This window comes from Aotus nancymaae, unplaced genomic scaffold (assembly GCF_030222135.1).
Source record: "Aotus nancymaae isolate 86718 unplaced genomic scaffold, 86718_ANA_hifiasm-v0.15.2.pri h1tg000004l, whole genome shotgun sequence".
In the NCBI taxonomy this organism is placed as follows: Eukaryota; Metazoa; Chordata; class Mammalia; order Primates; family Aotidae; genus Aotus; species Aotus nancymaae.
The window spans coordinates 16,557,689-16,581,686 of NW_026988415.1; the positions used below are offsets into that span (position 1 = coordinate 16,557,689).

Below are 23,998 nucleotides of genomic sequence, written 5' to 3' on the forward strand. Positions count from 1 at the left end.
CATACTACCTCCCAAGTCCTCTCCAATTAATAGAAGGTAAATACATATATTGCTCAATCCAGCATCTGATATACATTTTTAACTACGTTAGGACTGAGTTGAATTTATATTTAAAAGAGCTGTATTCTGCATGTTGAATACATACATCATTGTATCCAGAGGCCATTGTTTATTTAAATAACTTATAGAACAATTGTCTATTTTAATTTATTATAGAAGTTACACTATAATTTTATTATGATTGCCTTTATGTTACATGCATAGTCATATCTGAGATACACTTGGAGCCTAATCTCTGGTCAAGATTGCAGCATTATTTTCATAGGAAAACGTATGCCACGACAGTGGCTTGACTTCTGGCATGACACAGCCTTCAGCAATAAATGCATCACACCAGAACTTGAGAATTGAGCATAGCCCAGTGTCTGCTGCATAATAGGAATTCATTCAAAGTCTGTCGAATGAATGAAAGAATTGTCTATATTTTACTCAGACACAACTACATGGAACATGAAAGACTGAGAACTGTTCTCTTAAGTTCCATGATAATAGACAACTTCAGACAAGCCCCTAAACTACTTGTGGTCCCCATTTCCTTAGTAAGGGCTATCCATCTCATAAAGGGCTGAAGAGGAAGGGACATGGAGCATTAGTCTAAACTGCCATTCTTTAAAAGTGATATTTAGGCCGGGCATGGTGGCTCACGCCTCTAATCCCAGCACTTTGGGAGGCCTAGGCAGGTGAATCACCTGAGGTCAGAAGTTTGAGACCAGCCTGGCCAACATGGTGAAAACCCTGTCTCTACTAAAAATACTAAAAATACAACAACAACAAAAAATAGCTGGGCATGGTGGTAGCACACCTGTAATCTCAGCTACTTGGGAGCTGAGGCAGGAGAATCACTTGAACCCTGGAGGTGGAGGTTGCAAGAAGCCAAGATCGTGCCACTGTATTCCAGCCTGGGCAACAGAGTGAGACTCCATCTCAAAAATAAATAAATACATAAAACAAAAGTGATATTTAAACTTCATTAGATAAAAGTAAGAGAAAGGCAACTCTATCATTTTAACTTTTTTTTTTCTTTTTACTCAACAAGGTAGTTGGTGCCATATAGTCAACACACATTTATCAAGGGATGCTATCATGGGTACTCAGCACCATGCTAGACACAGGGAATGCCAGTGTTCCTGCTCAGACAGCTTCCAATCCTCTTGAAGAGACAACCCGTCTCAACAGTGGTTCTATTGACATTCTGAGCTGGATAATTCTTTGTTGTGGGGGGCTGCCATGTGCATTGTGGTATGTTTAGCAGCATCCCTGGCCTAGCCCTGGCCCAGCCCTGGCCCACTAGATGCCAGTTGTCACTGCTCTCCAGTTGTAACAACCAGAAATGTCTAGACGTTTCCACGGCCTTCCGTTTCCTCTGCAAAATCGCCTTCTATCACAAACCACTGGTGTAAAAAGTAATCCGTCATGCAAATTAGCATGAGACAGTCAAATGAGGAAGTAAGAGGGAGGGGAGTTCACTGGTGTGAATGAGCTGGAGTAATCAGAGACTTAAACTGGAAGTTTAAAAAATGGAGTGAGATTTTGGTAAGTGGCAAGATTATTGCAGGTATAGAAAATTGCATGTGCTAAGACTGCAGTGCTACAATTTGGTGGGTTTGTGGGATGACTTAATGACTAAACTGGCTTGAGTGAATGGAGAGGAATGCAGATAGTGGACAATGAGGCGGATAAGGTGGGCTGGTTGCCATAATGTCAGGTTAAAAAAGCAACAGGATGCAAGGGGGGTTTGGGTAGTGACTCTGCCTGTAGTGTGTGTAGGATGGTTTGGAATGAGAGTGGATAGGGGAAGGGCTGTAACTCCTCTTAACCATGCTTTTACAAAGAGAGTGGGGAAAACAAGCTGAAATAGTGAGCACAGATTCCTAGTGCAGCAGTAGCATCTCTTAAGTTTTGTGTGTACTAGATATCACATCGCTCATGTCATAGGGTAGGTTCTGCAGATTTGTTTTGCTTTCTCCTTTTTGCTTGTGTTTCAGAGATCAGAAGATGTAGATGGCACAGATTTGTCTTTGAAAGTAATTGTCTTGTTCTTCACATTAATAATATACTTCATTAGGTCTTTTAGATTAGTTCTTGGGGCTAAAATCCATATTCTTCAGACAGTTCTCTTTTCAGCCGTGTCTTGCTACAGTTCTCTTTTCAATTATGTTGTGCCCCTTTCATATTTCTTTCAAAATGTTCTCAATCAATTTTGCCAGCACTTTCTCTCCTCCCATGATATGGCAGTGTATTATCTTATTAGTCACCCATCCCAAGATCATACAATTGTTGCATGTACCTGAAGAAAACTTTTCTTTCATTGTGTCAAAATTTATAGTATTTGCATTGATGAAATTAACAACTACATGGCATACAGAATGTCCACGAAGCACTCCACATAACCAGCATCTAAATTTGAGTATTTTAATGTTTAGGACAGCAACATGATCTCAGGACTTTTTTTTTTTTCAGGACCTAAGACAAACAAACAAAAAAGCCCTGCCATCATGTTGCTGCCCTAAACATTAAAATACTCAAATTTAGATGCTGGTTATGTGGAGTGCTTCGTGGACATTCTATATGGTCTCTATCACTACTAACCTCAAAGTTATTAAAATCTAAAAGTTAAAGTAGAAAATGGCATGAAAACAGTTTTAAAAGTCCCATAGTCTGGTTCAGTGAATCTGAGCCCAGTCAGCTTGCCATTTAGTAATAAAATGATGTGACTTTGGCAGATGGTGAGTAAGTGGAGGGCTATTATTCAAGCTCAGTTTATATAAGACAGAAGCAGAAACAACACCCCTGTTTTTTGCATTGTTTCTCATAAGGAAATCATTTTAGTAATCTCACTTAGAAAAGGAAATCCTAAATGTACTCTTTCCTATATCTGAGGTAGGATAAGCTTGCAAAATCAGTACTAGCCCTGAAGCTTTTATGTGCCTCTTATTGTGTGAGCAGAACAGGAGGAAGAGTGGTATACTATATGATCTCTGACCTCAGGGAGCTCACCACTGAGTTGAGATCATTGAGTAGCTGTGTGTGGCACACACTAAGGTCACTATGGTCTGGAGAGCTGTAGAAAGTTTCCTGGAGGAGGCTGAGTTTATACTTGGCCTTGAAAAATAACATATGGATAAAGGTATGGGCATTTGGAGTAACATGAGAGGAGAACTAGCATGGTGTCTGTAGGGAAAGGTTGGGTGTTCTACTCAGCTGATGGAGGAAAGCAGAGAAGCTATATATTTAGGAAAAGAGTGGAAGTAACGTTAACGGACAGGATGTCCCTGGCTCTGAAGAGAGTGTTTTGGAAAACAGGCTACTCGGTGTCGTCAAGCAGTAGTAACCACTGCAGTTTATGGAGCAGAGATGGACCATGAAGAAAATGATATTTTGGGCCAGGTGCGGTGGCTCACATCTGTAATCCCAGCACTTTTGGAGGCCAAGGAGGGCGGATCGCGTGAAGTCAGAAGTTCGAGACCAGCCTGGCCAATATGGCAAAACCTTTTCTCTACTAAAAATACACAAATTAGCTGGGCTTGGTGGTGCACACCTGTAATCCCAGCTACTCTGGAGGCTGAGGCAGTAGAATCGCTTGAACACAGGAGGCAGAGGTTGCAGTGAGCTGGGATCGTGCAACTGCACTCCAGCCAGGGCAACAGAGTGAGATTCCATCTAAAAAAAAAAAATGCTACTTTGAAGGGGAAACTCCTTTAAAACTGGAGCAGTCCTAAAGTGTTCAATAACCCAAGTTTACATAAAATGAATTGTGGTGATTCCTGTAAATATAGGTCATGCTGATCTGTTCCCTGAAGGTGCATAAACCAACCTCAACTTCAATCATCCATGCCTTTCATGACTCACTCCGTGGCTATCCCCAGACAGATAAGGTCTCTCTGCATGAGAAGCTGGGATTTAGCTTCATAGCAGTTTTGAGACACAGTCTGTAGGAGCAATTTTTCAAGAAGCAAGACTATTTGCACTTGGTCCTAAAAATAAATGTTTGGGGTGGAGAGCAGAAAAACGTAAATAGCACTGCTTTAGAAATGAACGGAGGTTCAGGAACTTTTCTCTCAACCCCCTAAACTTTCTTTTGGAAGTTCCTCCAAACCTAAAGTCACACCCATCTACCAGATTGTGTAAAGCTGAGTCCTCAGAATGTGAAATTCATTAGGTACTTTGTTATGTTAATTTATCTATTCCTAGCCATGAGAATAGTGTCTGGAACACAGTAGATGCTCGACGTTTCCCCCTTTAAATCATGTGCTGTGGAATTAATACATTTTCTATTTTTGACACAGACATTATTTGAATAATCATCTTTATTTTCAGTTCATCCATTTAATATTGAGTTTTAAAAATAGCAGCCTTATTGAAATATAATTCCTGTGATACATAATTCACCCTTTTAAGGCATACAATTGGGTGGTTTTTAGTTTACTCACGGAATTATGCCACCATCACTACCGTTCCAGAGCAGTTTTAACATCTCCATAGGAAATCCGATACTTGTCAGCAGGCACTCCACATTTCCTCTTCCCCCCAGCTTTTGGCGGTCACAAATCTGCTTACTATCTCTATGGATTTACCTATATTGGACATTTCATGTAAACAGAATCATACAATATGTGGTCTTTTGTACCTGGCTCTTTTCATTTTCAAGATGCACCCCTGCTTTAGCACTATCGGCGTTTCATTTCTTTTCGTGGCTGAATAACACTCCATTGTATGAGTTAATCACATTTTATATATCTATTGATCTATTGTTGGACATTGGGGTTATTTCCATTTCTCGGCTATTATGAATGGTGCTGCTATGAGCATTCATGTAGAGGTTTTTGGGTGGACAGGTGATTTCATTTCTCGTGGCTATACACCTAGGAGTGGAATTGCTGGGTCATTTGATGATTTCAAGTTATTTGAGGGACTGTCAGACTGTATTGCAAAATGGCTGCAACATTTTCCACTCACGCCAGTAGTGCATGAGGGCTTGAAGTTCTCCACATCTTTGTCAACACTGGTTATTGCCCATCTTTTTTATATAAACATTCCATAATGTTAATGAGTTATATTGACTTTGGGATTATAAATATATTATATGTATATATTTTAAATATATAATATATATTTATTATATATTGCATAGTTATATATTAATATATACTATATACTATATAATATATAGTATATATATTATATATAGTCAGTATATAATATATATTGACTATATATAGTCAATATATTAATATATTATCTTATATATTAATATACTATATAGACAATATATTAATATACTATATACTATATTAATATACTATCTTGTATATTAATATATTAATATTATATATTAATATATACTATCTTGTATATTAATATTAATATATTAATAAATATATAAATATATTAATATATAGTCAAAATTAACATGATTAATATATTAAGATTATCTTCAATATTATATATTATATATTTATAATATATGTATTGCATATTATATATTTATAATATATGTATTGTATATTATATATTTATGATATATTTACATAATTATAAATATATGAATATAAAAGATCATATTATGTTACAAATATATAGACATATATGTATATCAGTTTTATATCTTTAAATAAAGATAAAAGATTATATTAATATATTATATATTGATGTATAAATATAATCTAAATTATATTAATATAATTAGGATTATATAAAATATAATATACTTATATTAATAATATAATTATTCTGTATTATTTCTATGTTCTATATTAATTATTACAATTATTTATATTGTATACAATATATACATAACATATATACACGTATTAATTATATATATTAACAAGTATGAAAGGCTTATACATTGCCTCAGAAATGGCCTTACCAGTACAATATTTCCCTTCTTGCATCTTTAGTTTCGTGTGTTGTTTTATTTCCTCGAGCAAATGATAAAGAGGGATCGGGGCTCTGCTAAACCAGATGTTAGCACTTTTTAAATTTAGAGTGCGGTGGTCACAAGAAAACACAACTGGGCCTTGAGATGGCATGGAAAATTCTAGAAATGTGTCATTTCACAGCGTCTGTGTGGAAATTGTTCTGTGCCAGCATGTTACATTTGAAACCACATTTTGTGTGTGTTCAACTTTTACACATGTCTCGAGAAAGTGAAATTGAATTTTATGCCTCTTTAATTTGATTTGAGTCCATGACCAGGTCATTTCTTTATAATAATTATAAAAATGTATCGAATATATGACTTTCATCTTCTGGTAATTACAGCAATTTACCATTTATAGAACACATAGTGTAGGACACCATAAGTAACATTTCATGCTAATTGCTTTTCTGAAAATAAAGGGCTCTGTTGTACACATCCAAGAACAATGATAGGAGAAAAGAAAATCGACTGATACATCACATCAAAGAGGAGATCAAGATGAAGTCATCCAATATACGCCAAAGGCTTGCATAAATCACAAATTTTGAACTCACTCCAAACTTTATTTTTAGGCAAATACAGTATCTTTAAGCCTCATTATGAAAGTTACTTCAAAGATGGTTTGATGTGACATTATTTTTCCCAAGGCTTTGCCTGTTTTCTATGCCCAAGGCTTCCCATGTGAGCAGGGATTCCTGGGGCCTAAGCTCAAGCAACCAACTTTGAATTTGAACTCAAAGGACAACAAGCCCATTTTTGTGGTCTGCTTCCCATTTCCTTCTTTTGATACTGAAGAATTAAAAGTTGTCTTCATTTCTAAAGTTATATGCCAAACACAAAGAAGGATTTCAACAGCTGCTTCTTGTCATCCTATGGAAAAAAAATAACATCTCATCTGAAAAATACCCCTAGGTCCTCCAGATAGTTCTTACATTTCTCACTCATATTTTTCTCTTTATATGAACAGATTTGTCTCCTCTTGTTCCTTTGTAGGTAGTATCCATCCAGTAAAATATTTTTCAGATATTGAGAGTAGTACGTTGTTCATTAGAAAACAAAGTTAAACATCCATAAAATATTAATAAAAAAATAAAGATCACCTGCCATCTCACAACCCAAAGTGCATCATTTTGCTTTGGTTTCTTACAGTCTGTAACAGACTTTCTTTCACTCAGTACATATTTACTGAGCACTTACTATGTGCCTTGCATTGTGGTAAGATACAAACTGTGATCCTAATTTTCTTTATAATAATTAGGTTTATAATTTCATATAATCTGTGCCTCCTCTCCTAGACTTTAATGTCCAGGACCGTCTTACTCACCATACGTCATATAGTGACCATTTACTAGATCATTAAATATTCTTTGAAAATAAAAACTTTAATGACTGCATAAGACTTTACCTTCAGCATCTACCAGAATTTACTATTTCCCTATTGGTCATTTACGATATTTTCTCTTTTCATTCTGTTATTTTTGATCATTATAATTAATTGATTCAATTTTGAGCATCATGTGTAAGGGGATACACATTTTTATGGCTTGTGTTACATTAGCCACATCTGCCCTCCAGAAAAGCTCTACTAATTAAGCATCTACCAGTATCAAATACTCATCATTTGATAAATAGATGAGTATTTATCAAATGCAGCTGAAGGAAGTTCCAAAATGGCAGACCCAAGGAACTGGAAAGACTTGCCCAATCCATCCCTTTGCCTCCAAGGAAAGTCAGAACGACCACTACCACCACAGGGGAAGCCAGTTTGTTTAAGAGAATTGAAAAACACTAGGGAGAGCTCTCTCAATATAATAGTACTGGGATTTGGGGGTAAGAATAGGCAGTGGTGCAAGTTGTTTATTTACACACATTTACAAATTATCTTTACAGAGCTAAGAGTGAAGTGGATAAATGGTTTTGGCATAACTTCAGAGAGGCAATCAAAATTTTATTGATTCTCTATTATGTGTCAGAGCTTGAGTTAGGTGCTATGAGTGATGCACGGATGAACTAAACACAGTTCCTGGCCCCCCAGAATGTTAAAGTCCGGCAGCATGGAAAAGTGTGTGGGAGCTGGAATTTGAAAGACCTGGGTTTCCAGTTGTGATTCTTCTACCCATTATAGTAGTGACCTTGGAGAGGTTACCTGATTTCTCTGATCTTCTGTTTTCTCATTTGTAAAACAGCGTGAATAACAAGAATTCTTGTAAGAAGGAAATGAGATAATGTGTATAATGTTCTTAGGAGAGTGTGTGGCACATAACACTATAGCAGTACTTGGGAGATGATTACTACCATTGCTTTGGTAATGATGTCTCCTATCTTTCAAGGTTTTCGTGAGGATTCAATGAAGTAATAAATGCAAAACACTTAGTACTACTACAGTCTCAAATTAAGATGATGATACTGATGATGAACCTTTTTGGTGAAGGACAGGAAAATATATATCACAAGCGAGTTGTACCAGTCATAAATGAGTAACAAAAGGGTAGCTTGATCCTTGTCTCAGAGAAGGTGAGTCTTGGCATGGGTTGCTGCAGAAGACGGTGTTGGCTCTCCACATGCTGTGAAACCAAGACTTATTAAAATCAGACATTCAAAGCCATCGCAAGTTCTAATCTACTCAACTGTTGGTCACTTCAGCTTTTTTGCTTACCTCATTTGAGGCACCTGGAATGTATTTTGTCCTGGTAGAACCATGACAACATGCCTATTGCTGTTCTGGAATTGTCTACGAAGCCCAAAGCTTTTCAGCAGTGGGTGATATTTGTTGCTTGTACCATCGCTGAAGAATGACTTTTGTAGTCTGAAATTAAACAGGAATTCAAGAGCTCTAAGTGTCCAGAAAAAAAAGTTAGTCGCTGGAAAAGCTTCAGATGATGCCTGTGAAATGCAATTGATGAACACACTTTTCCCCCTGAGCCGCTTTCCTGTTACGAGGTGGAAGCTGGTCTATTTCGGTGATGTGTGCTGACTTCTCCCCTTCTGGAGTCCATGCATTGGGTGCCTCCAGGTTTCAAAAGAATGAGGACAAATTAACTGTTCTTCTAAAGTACTAATGCTGCAGGCCCTTATGAAATAAAACCTTTGCAGAATGGAAAATATTATTGTCTTCTTGCTTTCAAAAGTTACTTGCTTACCTGTTGCTCATAAAGTGCAGGATAATTTTTGGCTGGGAAAAGGTATTCTTTGTCTGATGGGTTTAATTTCAGCACCATAGACTTCCCTGAAGATTGCAAAGCTATTCTATTGCTACACATTTATAGAGCTCACCCCGAAGAAGGGGAATTAGTGTCTAGCAGTACTTTCCTGCCTGCCAATTTTATCTCACTGATTCAACCTTTGGAACTGATTTAATCAATGGATCAGCACATTATTCAAAAGGGGACATGTTATTACAGAGAAGCTTTCAGGAGGGTGGATGATTCATACAGACACTATACAGGACTTTTAATCACACCACATAAAAGAAGCAAATTTGAATGTTGCTTATGCCCAGAATTTTGATGAAAAGTAAAATTTTGATGAAAAGTAAAAAGGAGTACTATGGGAAGTCCATGGCTTGGATTTTACCTGCATTTATTTTCCTTATATCATTTACATATTCTTTACATTGAAAAAATTATTTCTCCAAACTAGAATCTAAGTTCCATGGGTATGGTCGGTCTGATAAAGTATTTGTTGGCATTCTTTTACTAGGTAGGTCCCACTAACCCTGATTTTTTTTTTTGAGACAGGGTTTCACTCTGTCACCCAGGTTGGAGTGCAATGGCATGATCTTGGCTTACTGCAGCCTCTGCCTCCAGGGTTCAAACGATTTTCCCACCTCAGCCCCCCGAGTAGCTAGGACTACAGGCGTCTGCCACCACACCCTACTAATTTTTGTATTTTTAGTAGACACAAGTTTCACCATGTTGGCCAGGCTGGACTCGAACTCCTGACCTCAAGTGATCTGCCCGCCTCAGCCTCCCAAAGTGCTGTCACCCTGAAATTTGATTTAGTAGAGACCATTGGAGGTATGGATACCTTGGGTTATTAGCAAAGCCTTCTATGTAAAGTTGTATCAACTCTGAGAGACCCTGGATGGTTCTACTAAGTGAAGTGAAAGTACCGTAACATCATGGTTAAAAGCAAAGCCTTTGTGTTGAGCCACAGTATGCAAAGCGTAGACCACCATGCCTGAGCATAAAGACTCAATAAATGGCCATTGAGAGGAGTGGTGGCCTGGTGGGATGGCTCATGCCTGCAGTCCCAGTATTTTGGGAGGCCGAGGTGGGAGGATCATTGAGCTCAGGAGTTCGAGACCAGGTTGGGCAACACAGCTAGACCTCTTCATTACTAAAAATTTTAAACATCAGCAGGGCATGGTGGTGTGTGCCTGTAGTCCCAGTTACCGGGATGCTGAGGTGGGAGGATTGCTTGAGCACTGGAGGTCAAGGCTATAGTGAGCTGTGATCGTGCCATTGTACTCCAGCCTGGGTGACTTTGTCTCAAAAAGAAAAAAAGGAGAGGAGTAGCAGTAATGACAGTGGCGGTGGCATTGCCCCTTGAGGGTGCAAGGTCTCAGTCATCTTAAGTCTGCTGGAGCAGTAGTACCATTGAACCTGTCTTTGAGGGAGCTATGTTCTTTGTCCTTGACCTTTTTTGCCTACCTAGAACTGGCTGATCTTGCATGGGACTGCTATAGAAGTCCTTTGTAATCAGGTTGTTGGGGCCAGACAATCAAGTTACAATCCAAGGTCTGTCATTTTCTAGGCACGTGGCATTGGGCAAGTTGAGTTACTCAACCTTGTGGAGCCCTGGTGTCCTCAGCTACAAAATGATTATACAATAATTATTTGCTGCATAGGGTTATTGAGAGAATGAAATAGGACAATTCACATAAAAGTACTTCATCCATTCGCTGGAACATGAATTGCTTAATAAAAGTATCTTCTGAGTATGGAAGCAAGACTTCATTACGTGTAGTATTGATTTACAATTGAGTGTATTTCATGATACTAAAATTAGGTGTGAATTGGTGGTATGAAAATGCAACCACATCACCACAGGCCTCACATCCATGCTTTTTGTGCAGCCTGTAGAACTGTGAGTCAATTAAACCTCTCTTCTTCATAAATTACCTGGTCTCAGTTATGTCTTTATAGCAGTGTAAGTACAGACTAATTCACCTTGAAAAGTTGAGTGTTATGCTCTAGGTCAACTGGTCTGTTTAGTGGCAGGTCCAGGATTAGACTATCAAGACTCTAAGATTCCACTTTGTGATATTGTCCTCCAGAGCCATTGCCTTTGCATACTGATTCGCCTTCCTGTCTATAGTTTCTGCCCTCCATTTACCACTACTTTTGTTCCCCTCAAATCCCAGATGGCCAGCCTTTTAGGCCTGCCTTTCTTAGATATGATATCAATCATATCATTTCAAAATATAAAATGACTTTGTTATTTTAGTTAGTTAAATTAATGGTGAAAGTTTCCTTTACCAGTAATTTTGACTGCTCTTTATGTGTTCTGGAATCCCTGTAGTAATATTCTAGCTTTCTCCATGCAAATGAATGCTGTACTACAGTGAGTTTCAAACATTAGTTGCATGAGTTTCACCTTGGGATCTTGTTGAAAATACAAATTCCTGTGCCACATATAATAGAATTCTGGTTCCTGAGTCTGGGCTGAGGCTCAGGATCTGCAATTTCTTTATTTTTTTGAGATGGAATTTCACTATTGTTGCTCAGGCTGGAGTGCAGTGGCGTGATCTCACTGCAACCTCTGCTTCCCGGGTTCAACAATTCTCCTGTCAGCCTCCTGAGTAGCTGGGATTACAGGTGCGCACCACCATGCCCAGATAATTTTTTTTTTTTTTTTTTTTTTTAGTTGAGACGAGGTTTCACCATATTGGCCAGGCTGGTCTTGAACTTCTGACCTCAGGTGATCTGTCTGTGTTGGCCTCCCAGAGTACTGGGATTATAGGCGTGAGCCACTGCAACAGGCCAGGATTTGCACTTTTAACAGGCTTTGCCACATGATCTAAGGCTAGTGGTGTACAGCCCACACCTTTAGAAAACTGCCTGGCTTTGAGTCAGACTGACTGGCTTTAAATCCAGGCTGTATCATTGACTAGCTGGAAATTCTTGGGCCTTGGTTTCCTAGACTTAAAAAGGAGAATGATAATACATACTAGTCAATGTAAGGTTGCTATGATGATTACAAGAGATAATAAATGTGGAGCACTTAGTATTGTGCTGAACCTATAGCTGGCACTCAAGAAATCAAGAAATGTTAAGTAATATTATTTTAAAATCTAGGGCCAGGTGCAGTGGCTCACACCTGTAATCCCAGCACTTTGGGAGGCTGAGGCAAGAGGATTGCTTGAGCCCAGGAGTTCGAGACCAGCCTGGGCAACAATATGAGACTGCGTCCTTACAAAAAAAATTAGCCTGCCATGGCATGCCCATGATGCCAGCTACTTGGGAGACTGAGGTGGGAGGATCGCTTGAGTCCAGGAGGCTGAGGCTGCAGCAAGATGTGTTCATACCACTGCACTCCAGTCTGGGTGACAGTGCAAGACCCTGTGTCAAAAAAATAAATTAAAAAGAGGAATAAATCTATTGAAACATACACAGAGACACACAGACACACAAACACAGAGTCTAGGATGTGTTTTTCTGATTCTTAAATGGTAATTAGTGTTAACAGAAGATTCTCTTTGCATTAACACACATGTTTCTCCATATGCATTCTTTAAAGCTTAGTGCTAATGTTATCTTGTCCTTGAGGTGTTTGTGATCTTCCTCCCCACTGGAATAATTGTTCCTTTTATATCTCTCGCACTTTTGCCTCCCATAGAAGACATTTTGTTCTACAACAAATTCTCATAAGAAGTTTGCATCTCTCTTCCAGGCTTGCAAGCTGCTGGACAGGGGAGCAGTTGTAGCCATCCTGCACCCCAATTCATACATCATGGCCCAGGTCTTACCCAGTGCTTAGCACTCTGTAGTACTTAAAACCACACTTGCTACATTCACCTGAAGTTCTGGAAGTTAGAAGCCTTAAATGGAATACTCAAGAGCAGAATCTCTTTACTCTTTCTGGTCTGAGCAAGTGGGAGATGAGAGAATAAAACTGGGAAGTGTTGGGTCTTCTCTGGCTTGTTTGTTCTGCAGTAGGATTGGGAGAAAATGTACAGAAAGACTTGAGAAGAACACCCCCAAAACCACCCCAGCAATTACTGTTGTTTTAAAAAATCATAGCCAGATGGAGGACATTTCCTGAAATCACACCTTTGGTTCTTGGAGAAAGAAAAAGCCCATTCCTGTGAGTGGGTGTTCATTAACTTTGTGAGTAGGGAAGATTCAGCTTGGCCTGAAAAGTGGTGGATTTTTGCAGGGGCACTCAACAGACAATTAAATAAGAAGGGGCATTTCTCTTCAGGACTCATAAAACAAGAGGCTGGTTCAATTTTCTACTTGTCAACTGTCGGCTTGAGGGTTTATATTCAGTGTGTGTCTCCACATCTCACACCTCATAGAACAGGGATTTGGTCCCTGAGAGATGCAATGCAAATGTCATATCATAAACTCCCAGATCGCCAGTGCAGAAGGGATTTTAGGAATCATCTAGAATAAGAAGTACAGAGCACACACCATTGTTTCGTTAGTGTTACCAAAATGTCGATGGTTGTTCAAATGTCTTTAATTGCTGTTTTACTGCATGTTACCTGATTCCAAAATGATTAGTATTTTTTGAGTTTATACTCTAGCTCTGCCACTGACTGGCTGTGTGACCTTGGGCGTGTCAGTTCCTCTTTTGGGACTTCAGTTCCTTTTATAAAAGGAACAAATAGGTTGAAAGATCTTAAGGTTCTTTTTAGCTCTAAATATGGAGAGTCTCCCAGAAATAGAAATGCGCCACTCCTTTTTTTGGAAAATCCAGTCTTTCCTAATGTTGAAATGCTGGCAGTCCAGTGAGTCAGGTAACCATGTTACAAGAATTGTCTCACAAATTCTGTAAGGAGATAGGGAACAAAGATATATTCTGATGTATGTTTCTCCTATTAAATCTACTTTGGTATTCCAAGTGACATTTGTTCTTGCACAGCTTATGCTTCACACCAACATGCTATCTGTCAGGGCACACACTGATTAAGACCTATTCTGAGAAAACATTCTCTCTGATTGAAATCCGAACATACTGATTGTTTTATTTCCATCAGGAGAGATTGCTTTCTATTTGGTGATGGATGACAACTCTTCAAATCTCTCCGTCTGTCATCTGGACAGAGGATGACACAAGGAGCTTCTATGTTTTGTGGGCTGAGCCATTAGCTGTGACAGGGAGCTCCAAGCCCTCAGTCACTCTGTTATGGCCCTAGCATGGTCAAGTGAGCAAGATTAGACATGTTGCAGTTGCAAGGTGATGCCTAAAACTGATGGCTTGGTGACAAGAACCTTTAAAAGTGACAAGGCCATCTTAAATGCTCCTGAACGGGGTGGGGCATGGAGGGGTTTGATAGCAGAGCCCAGCTCAGTGCAGAGAGAAAGTCTGGAGTCTGCACTGTCTACTGTTTCTCCATACCACGGTATGCTAGCAGGAAAGCCTTCAAAGGATTAAAACCCAGGTATTTATGAGCTAAACATAATGTTTCCCTCTCTCTGGGAATGCCTAGTGAGAATACCACTTACATCTGCACAGAATGCTTGCACTTTGCAAAGTACTTTCACATGCATTAGCTCACTGGATTTTTCACTAATGTGAAATAGGTAGATCCTACGTTTTTATCATGTTACAAATGAGGAACTAGGTATTCCCTTTAATCTCTGATCTCTGGCCCCACAAGCCACTCTTCAAAGCCTTGAACCCATGGCTTCTAGTTCTGTCTTTTCATCATCCTGAGGTGCTCAGTTATTCGAGCCTGTAGCTAATGTCTGCAGGACACGTAATCATAGCAACTCACATTTATTGAACTCTTACTATGTCCCAGACTCTTCACATAATTTTAATTAAATCTTCACAGCAACCTAATAAGGATCACATTATTATAGTCATCCTCATTTTAAAGAGGAGAAAAATGAAGTTCAGAGAGGTTAAGAAACTTACTCAGGGTCACACGATACTAAGTGACAGAATTAAGACTGAAGCCAAGTCAATTGAAAAGTAGAACAATTCTTAACCATGATGTTTTGCTGCTGGCAACTCCCTGCCCCTTATCTTTTCCAAAAACATTAAAAATAAGAAAAAATGAAGAGTTGGTTTTCCCTTCTGGGCTATCTTAGCAATAGAGGCCCAAGGGGAAATGCTGTTTTAAGCCAGTCTCTTGGAAAGGGCCATTAGCTGCTGACATGATGCCAATATGGGCCAGTATGTCTGAAAGCTTATTTTTGAGTCCTTTGTGGCCTCTGCCATTCTTGTCCCTATCCCCGGCCTCCACATTACTGTTCCTCTGGATCCTCAGCAACATTGTCATCCTTCTTTGGACATGCACCACTCCATTTTAGGTGAGATATGTAGGGTTATTGTAAAGAAACATTTCAGAATCAGTTTTATTCCCCACCTATTTCTGAAAAGGATCTGAAGGCCTCCCCAGGAAAACTGTCTATTAAGTAATTTGACATTTACAAAAGGATCTGAAACCTTGTGGAAAAATGTCAAGGGAGAAGAAGACATGAACAATGGTTCTGTCAAGAATTTGGGGTGGAAGTCATTTCACACATTTTATAAGCATTATGAGCCTGGTTCTGGGATTGCCACTAAAAATACAGAGCTGGTAAAGCATGGCTCCTGCCCTCAAAGAGCTCAACATCTAGTATCATTAGAAATACTGAATTTGAACATTCAATTTGACTTTGAGTTCAAGCCAAGACAATAAGTGAGACATGATGGACTTTCTAATGCTAATCTGATAAACGGAGTAATATTTATTCTTCAGAAGACACAACCTCCTTGATAATGCTGATAATAATGATGAATTTTTTCATATAAATAATAGCTAATATTCTTTGAGAGCTCATCATGTGCCAGCTATTGCACAAAGCAATAGTTGCATTATCCCATTTGCATGCATTATCCCATTTAATTCCTTTGCATGCATTATCCCATTTAATCCTCACAAATGTCTTCATTGTGTATGTATATAATTACCCCCAATGTACAGATGAAGTAATTAGGATAAGGAGGAATTACCTGTGGATCAATAAGTAATACAAGGGACGATAATGTCAATGGGGCTTTTGCAGAAGATTCAAATCCATGTGTCACGAGGCCAGTGCACACATTTCTCTGCCATTTCTGTCTTTCCTGTCACTCTATGGGAAGTGGCTATGAATATACTGTCTGCAAAGGCAGTGACTGTAGTAATTGTGCTTCAGTATTGCCATTTGGGACCTAACGGTTCAGAAGATGCAATAACTCTCCTTGCATGGACCAATTACAGAAAAACTCCTTTTGTAAAGCAACAGCATGAGCCAGAACAGGCACTTCATTATCTGCCTCTGCCCACAGGGAAGTAGAGATGCTGGTGAGAGGATGATTGACCTGGGAAATGGCAAGCTTGGAATCCATGCTTTCAGGGTCAAAGACCTTCATGCCCACTTCTAGGATTGGCTTCTTAGGATGCCCTGGTGCTGGCTCACCCCCTGCTGGGGTGGGCTCCTGGGGTTACTGTCTCAGTGGGATCCCATTGGCAGTCTCTCCCCTCCCACAGCAGCAGCAGGCCTATTGACTTCTGGGCACTCATTTCCCAGGGCCCTTTTCAGTCCCTGAGAACCAGAAGTTCTTTTCACTCTGAGAGTTTGCAGACGGTGTTGCACCAAGAATGGATGTACTTTGCCTGTGGAGGGCTTTAATCTAGTGAATTGTGCTCGGACAGATAAAGGGTAATTTTGCTTCATTTTCTGTACCTTTCTGAAAGTTTTCAGGGTCAATTAGCCAGGTCTCTGCAGGCTTCTCAGCTCCAAAGCAGAGGCAAAAGTCTTTTTCCACCATTTATTCCTCACATAAAATGGAAGCTTCTTAGGCAAAAAGTGATTTTTTTTTCACCCATATCTTATCCCAGGAAACAATGCCCTCTTTTTAGTTAAACTGAATGACTACAAATCACATCACCCCAAACTGAGTAATTACAAGTCTTGTTAGTTACCAAGGTTTTATTGAGCCTTACTTCGGTTGCTTATATATGTTTTTGTTAAAAAAAGAAAAAAGCCTTTGGCTTGAGTCTCAAATTCCTTTTTCTTTCAGGCAAGCACACTTACAAGTGAGGGAAGTCCAGCCTACAATGGTGAGTTATGTGTGTTCAGGGCAGAGTGGAAAGGTAGGCATTTACTCACCCTGCCCCTTCCACTGAACCAAAGTGCTAATTCTCTCCCATGACTGTGCCCTCTCTCTCTCTCCACACATGCTCATGCATATGCACACTTGCACATGTACACTTTCTCTTTGCTAAAACTTTTTTTTCCACTCTGAGTAGATACAATCCATTCTCACACTGCTACAAAGAAATAGCTGAGACTGGGTAATCTATAAAGGAAAGAGGTTTAATTGACTCACAGTTCTGCAGGGCTGGGGAGACCTCAGGAAACTTACAATTATGGTGGAAGTGGAAGCAAACATGTCCTTCTTCACATGGTGGCAGGAAGGAGAAGAATGAGAAAAATAATAAAAGCCCCTTATAAAACCATCAGGTCTTGTGAGAAGTCACTCACTGTCACAAGGACAGCATGGGGATAACCACCTCCATGATTCAATTACCTCCCACCAGGTCCCTCCTATGACACATGGGGATTATGGGAACTGCAATTCGAGATGAGATTTGGGTGGGGACACAGCAAGACCGTGTCATCTACTTTCTTCCCAACCTCACCCCACATGAGTGTAACTAAATGGTGGCCAATGCTGCTGTAATGAACTCTGCGTTTTCTCATGTGTGCCATTTCAAGGAGCTTACCCCACTCACCTCAAAAACTGAGCTTTTATAGACACAGAAAACTCTTTCCTCCTAAGCACACTGATTGTTCACCTACACATGCCATCAAGAGCATGTACTCTGGAATTAGATAGCAGTGAGTTGGAGCCATGACTTTACTCATTAGCCATGTGTCCTAGAACATACTACTTAACTTCTCTGAGCCTCTATTTCCTCAGTGAATCATAAATAGAACCTACCTCATAGGATTGTTGTGTGGGGATTCAGTGAAATAGGGCATGTAATTTAGCACAGTGTCTGGCACATGTGATCAATAAACGTTTGCTATTATCACCAAGCATGGTGATCTTAGCTGATTGTATTGTGGTTGTTGTTGCTGTTGAAGATTTTCCATCTTCTAGGTTATGTTTCTTTGCTTCTCAGAACACAGAACCAGCTTCTTCATTGCCAAATTTGTTCCTTTTTTTATTGGGGTGAAATTCACATAACATAACATTCACTATTTAAAATTATACTAGTCAGTGGCATTTAGTTACACTCATAATGTTGTGAAATTATCATCACTATCTAGTTCCAAAACATTTTCATCACCCAAAAGGAGACCCATATGCATTAAGCAATCACTCCCTATCACGCCCACCTACCAAATCATTTTTTCAAATGTTGGTTTCAGATCATATGCCATTCCATAAGTCCAAGAAGTTCAGGAAGGCTAGATAGTGAGTTTTTCCAAAAATCGATCAGAAACGTATTCCTAAATAAAAGAAATATACTCTCACATTCTGGGACTGCCTTATCAGAGAGTGGAGTGAAAAATCAGAAGAGATATACTGTCATTCTGGCCAACACAGAAATTGCCCCTTGAATACTTATTGCCCATATTTCACATTACTTTCTTTGCCTGGTAGCTGAGAGAGAAAAGGAGCTTGAAACTTTCAGTAAGGGGAGGGAAAGATTTTCTAAACCCCCTGTAAACAAATGATGGAAAAGCCCAGGAAGAGGTTAGCAGGTCAGCCTCTTTGCATTTAATTTCCATCCTGCCACATTCCAAGGGAGGAATTTTAGTCTTGGGAGGCACCAGATAACCCTTAGGGGAAATGTGGCCCTTTGAAGTTCCTAGTTGTCTATTTCTGCCGCTGCCCATCTACTCATACCACATGGGTTAGAGGGGCCCAGCTCTTCAGCACTCAGATACAGTGGAGCTGGCCACTTCTTTGCATGGGGATGGTTTATAGGCTTTCTATATCAGGCTGTGTACAGATGAGACAGGCTTCATGAGTCAGCTGCAAAGGGGAAAGGAGGGAAACTCCAGTTGGCTTGATGCTCAAGTGAGAAGTGGTAAGAAGGACCAACAGTTAAGAGGACTCAGTGGTGAAAATGCTATGGGATTTGGCAAATGTACGTGAAGGCTTTTGTAGGTTAACCAGTTGGCCAGTGGAACTGTGGGCCTGCCTGAGAAGGCTTCTGTTGCCCTTGGGAGCCGAAAGGAAGATCCTTTCTTTAGGCTCTGCAGGCTACTTGGCAGTCATGTTGAGGCAGGTTTTCTGCTTATGTGGGGTTCAAAGCTTTGGTCAATGTCATCAAGAGCACCCTCTTCTTAGGAAACCATGACCCTGCCTTGGGCAACTTTTCTGTAGCTTTTAAGACCAGAAAAGTGAGTAGAGAAGACTAATGTAATTGGACAAAGCTTGCTTTGATGGGTGGTGATTGGGACTCTCATATGAATTCTAGAAGGAAATATATGAAGAGCGTCTTGTAACTTGAATGTGCTTCCTTTGTTGGGTATTGCATTAAATCACTGATCCTCACACTTTAGCCTGCAGCAGAATCACCTGGGCAGGAGGTGCCTGTTGAAAAAGATAAGAATATAAGAAGTTTCATGCAGAAAAGGTGACCCTGAAGTAAGGCTTCTCGCTCATTTCTATTTATTCACAGTTCCTACTTTACTAAGAAAGTTTTAAATTATTGGCCATTATCCGTGACTGAAAATTCATTAAGTAAAGTTGCAGTATGAGTTTTAACATTTATAGTGTTAACTTCATCCACATCATTAAACTTGAAAAGTATTTTTGAAGACACATCTTTGGGTTTTAATAAATAGAAATTTCTGAAAGTTGTATGCTCAAGGGTATTTTGTTTTTCTCATGTATGTTCAAATTTGGAAAGAATAAATTTTGCCTCCTATTCACTCGGTAGGAGATTTAGTGTCTCCTTCTGAATTAGCCCTTTCTGTTCCTGGAGGAAAATATTTATGAAAAATCAGACTGCATTCTGGAAACTGAATGATGTTTTATTTTGCTGTGGTTAGATGGAGTCCTATAAATGAGCCCAAAACACACTGGCTGAATCTCTCATACAAGGTAAATATCGCACACAAAGAGGAATGACCCAAGTCTTATTTTGGCCCCAGCATGTGTTTGCATAAAAAGACTTTTAGAAGTGTCACAAAACACTAAAGCAGTGCCTAAATCATCCCTTCCTAAATTTGGACCTTTGGTTAACTTTTTGCTTATGGGGGTGTGAGGGAAGTTGCACGTGGTGAGTGGGGGTGCGGGGGGAGTGGAGAGAGAGAGCTGAGACAGAGAGAGAGAGAGAGAGAGAGAGAGAGAGAGAGAGAGAGAGAGAGAACACAAAAGGCCAGCCGCTCCCACCCCACATCCATTTGTAGCTCCCCCTCGTTTCTCTCCATTTTGCTCTTCAGGATGTCCCCACCCAACTCTGCATTCTCACCACACCTACATATGAACCCAGCATCTGCCCAGGTGCCACGAATCATACTACAACTTTGCTCCCTGGCGGAGAGTGGCCCCAAGACGTTTCTGGAGGTGAGGAAGTGAGCCTCCCCAACTGCTTTCGTGGCAGAAACCCCAGGAGCTTATCCAGTGACTCCATGCTCGAGGCTTATTTCGGAAATCCTTTAGCAATTCTTCAGAAGCTTCTCCTCTCTGACTTTTCAGTGATGCTGGCTTTTCTACTTTGGGAAGTTCCTTTGGTAGTAACACATTTGAGGTGAGCTAAATGTCTTCCTCCCTCAGCCTCAGCTTCCTTTGCCTAAGAGTGAGTTAAACAATTATTCCTAAATAGCCCCAGCTGTTAGGGTTTCCCAGAGGATGTTACTTGTGACTTTGATTGCTTCTAATGAGGCTGCTGGTTTTATCGGTAATAGACAATGTTAGATTACACATCTATGTCTTTACAGCATGTTTTGCCGCCAGGGCTTTACATTTTCTGAGATCACTCTTGAGAACCTTGGATCCAGTGGCATTTTTCTTCCTGTGAATAATATATATATATATATGTATGTATGTATCTTTCCTGTTCTCCCAGTGGGTCAGCCTTGTTGTGCTCTGGGGTACTCTGTATTTAGGAAAATTACTCATAACTCTCGCGTTCTGAAAAGACACATACACACACACACACACACACACACACACACACACACACACACACAGCATGCACAGGGGAATGGGAGAGCAAGAATATGTGAGAGGTAGCCACTTGAAGAGAGACAGGGAGAAAGAAAGATTAGGAGAAAGCAATAAAGAAAGCAAGATCACAGTCAGGCCTGAGAAGGAGACAGCAAGCCGGTGTTTTAGAGATAGAGAAGGAGCACAAGATGGATGGAGGGAGAAAGCTCATGCAGGAGCAAGAGCACACATGGGAGTGCCAGCAACCTTCAAAAAAAAGTGCCAGTGAGAGCAAAGGGAATCTTCAGGGCCAGGAGCCCAGGCAAGCAAAAAAAAAAAAAAACAAAAAAGAAACAAGAGAGTGCAAGAGACCAAGAAAGGGTGAAAGTATGTGGGAGAGGGAGAGCAAGCCTTCCAGGACAAAGGAGTCAATGAGAGAGATCAGCATATATTTGTGGGCTGATGAAGAGAAAGTCCAAATGAGGAGCTGCTCTCTCCCAACTTATTGAGTGGGTGGAAGAGGAAGAGAAGATGCTCAAGGCACAGACTCAAGCTTTCCTGAATCGAAAATGGAATTTTTGGGACATATATGCTCAGGATCAATAGCATCTTTAAAAACCCAGATTCCAATTGGAACCACAAATACACCTCCCCATCCTTCGGTATTATTTGAAATTTTAGAACAACTGTCATTATTCTACACTAAGTAAAAGATGATCATTTTGGAGTGTGTTTTTGTCAAACCACCTTCCCATCCACACACCTGTGTTAGACAGCTTACCCTTGTGGTTCCCAAACATCAGAACTAGATCATTGTCATGACTTTGGAGGGCTGGGCTGAGACCTGGAATTCTATGGCTTTAATACATGGCACCACTGGGAGATTCCAGTGTCCAGCAAGACACTGGCCTTAAGCTACACCCTTTTTCAGAAAGTAGTCACAAGTTCAGTTGGGCCACTGACCTGAAGCCAGATTGCATTCCAACAAGGCCCAAACTAAAGGCGGTACCAAAAACATCAATAATCAACATAAGTAACATCTTAATGATATGATTTTTAAAAGAGATATTTCTACCTATGTTGCTCTGGCTGGAGTGCAGCGTCTATTTGTAGGCGTAATCATAGTGCACTAAAGCCTGGAACTCTTGAGCTCAAGTGATCCTCCTGCCTTGGTTTCCTGAGTAGTTGTGATGATATGTTTTAAAGACTCAAAATTAATGAAGACAAATACAAAATGAACAAAGGTCAAAATTTTAAATAAAGACAGTCTCCAACTCTTCCCTTGCACACCCCTGCCTCTCTTGACCCACCCTAACACCATCCTTGGTTCCAATTAAAACTTCATATACAAAATCAGGCAGCCATCATGTGGGCCATATTTTCTTGACTTAAAAAAATTACCTTAAATATTATTTATTCAAGTAGAATCCAAATCTTATTTTCTAATACTGTTTTTCAATAAATGCAACCAGGGCTCCTTGGAGAAATGGCTGATTCCAGGACTGAGGCAGAAAATACAGAAGATACTCCTGGAACATCTTATATTGCCAGAAAGTAAGGAAGTGCTAACAAATACACAAACAAAAACAAAAAGCAAAACATCACAGGAGCCAACTAAAAGAGCCACTAATGGCCAAAGGTACAAAAACTTGAGAAAATATATTAGTATTACTGGACTGTAACTCAAAGTATAAAATAAACATCTAAGAGTCCATATTGATACAATTAAATGATTAAATAAATGGATGATAGACAAATCTTTTGACCAGGATAATTACAAATAATTTGTGTAGATACTCTGCCCTCAAGGAGGTGGAGTGTAACTCCTCACTCCTTAAGTATGAACTGCAAATAGTGACTTCCTTGTAAAAGAGTATAGTATGGGCCAGGCATGGTGCTGCATGCCTGAAATCCCAGCACTTTGGGAGGTTGAGGCAGGAGGATTGGTTAAGACCAGAAGTTTGAGACCAGCCTGAGCAACACAGCGAGACTCCTTCTCTGCAAAAAATTAAAAAAATTAGCAAGGCGTGGTGGCACTTGCCTGTGGTCCCAGCTACTCTAGAGGCTGAGGTGGCAGAATCACTTGAGCCTGGGAGGTTGAGGCTGCAGTGAGCTGTGATTGTGCCACAGCACTCCAGCCTGAGTGACAGAACAAGAGCCTGTCTCCAAAAACAAAGCAAAACAAAAACAGTACAGTATGGAAAAAGAAAGAGGAGTAACCTTACCATGGATTAATACTGACAAATACTGCCTCAGCCAGGTGATCAATGTGAGCATTACCAATCATAAATCATGATGATTGTATGTGTCTTTGGATATGAGGGAATGCAAATGGGATTTTACCTCTGTGGTCTTCTTCCCTATAATCCACAACCCCAACCTACTGATGGGAAAAACATCAAAAAAATTCTAATAGACTGGTATTCTACAAAATAGCTGACCAGTACTCCTCAAAATTGTTAAGTCATCAAAATCCAGAAAAGTCTGAGAAATTGTCACAGCCAAGAGGAGCTCAGGGAGATGTGAAAACTAAATGTAATGGGGGATCCTGCAACAGAAAAAAGTAAAAACTAAGGAAATCTAAATAAAACATAGACTTTGGTTAATAACAAAATGATATTAGCTCATTAATTGTGACAAAGGTATCTTTTTAATCTAAGAGATGTTAATGTGGGAAACTGGGTGTGAGGCTTATGG

General features: G+C 39.8%; 1 protein-coding gene across 2 annotated transcripts in view; it reads left to right on the forward strand.

Moving 5' to 3' along the window:
- Nucleotides 1-23,998, forward strand: part of HS6ST2 (heparan sulfate 6-O-sulfotransferase 2) — a 321,641-nt gene that overhangs the window by 171,494 nt on the left and 126,149 nt on the right. The gene's annotated exons all lie outside the window — the stretch shown is intronic.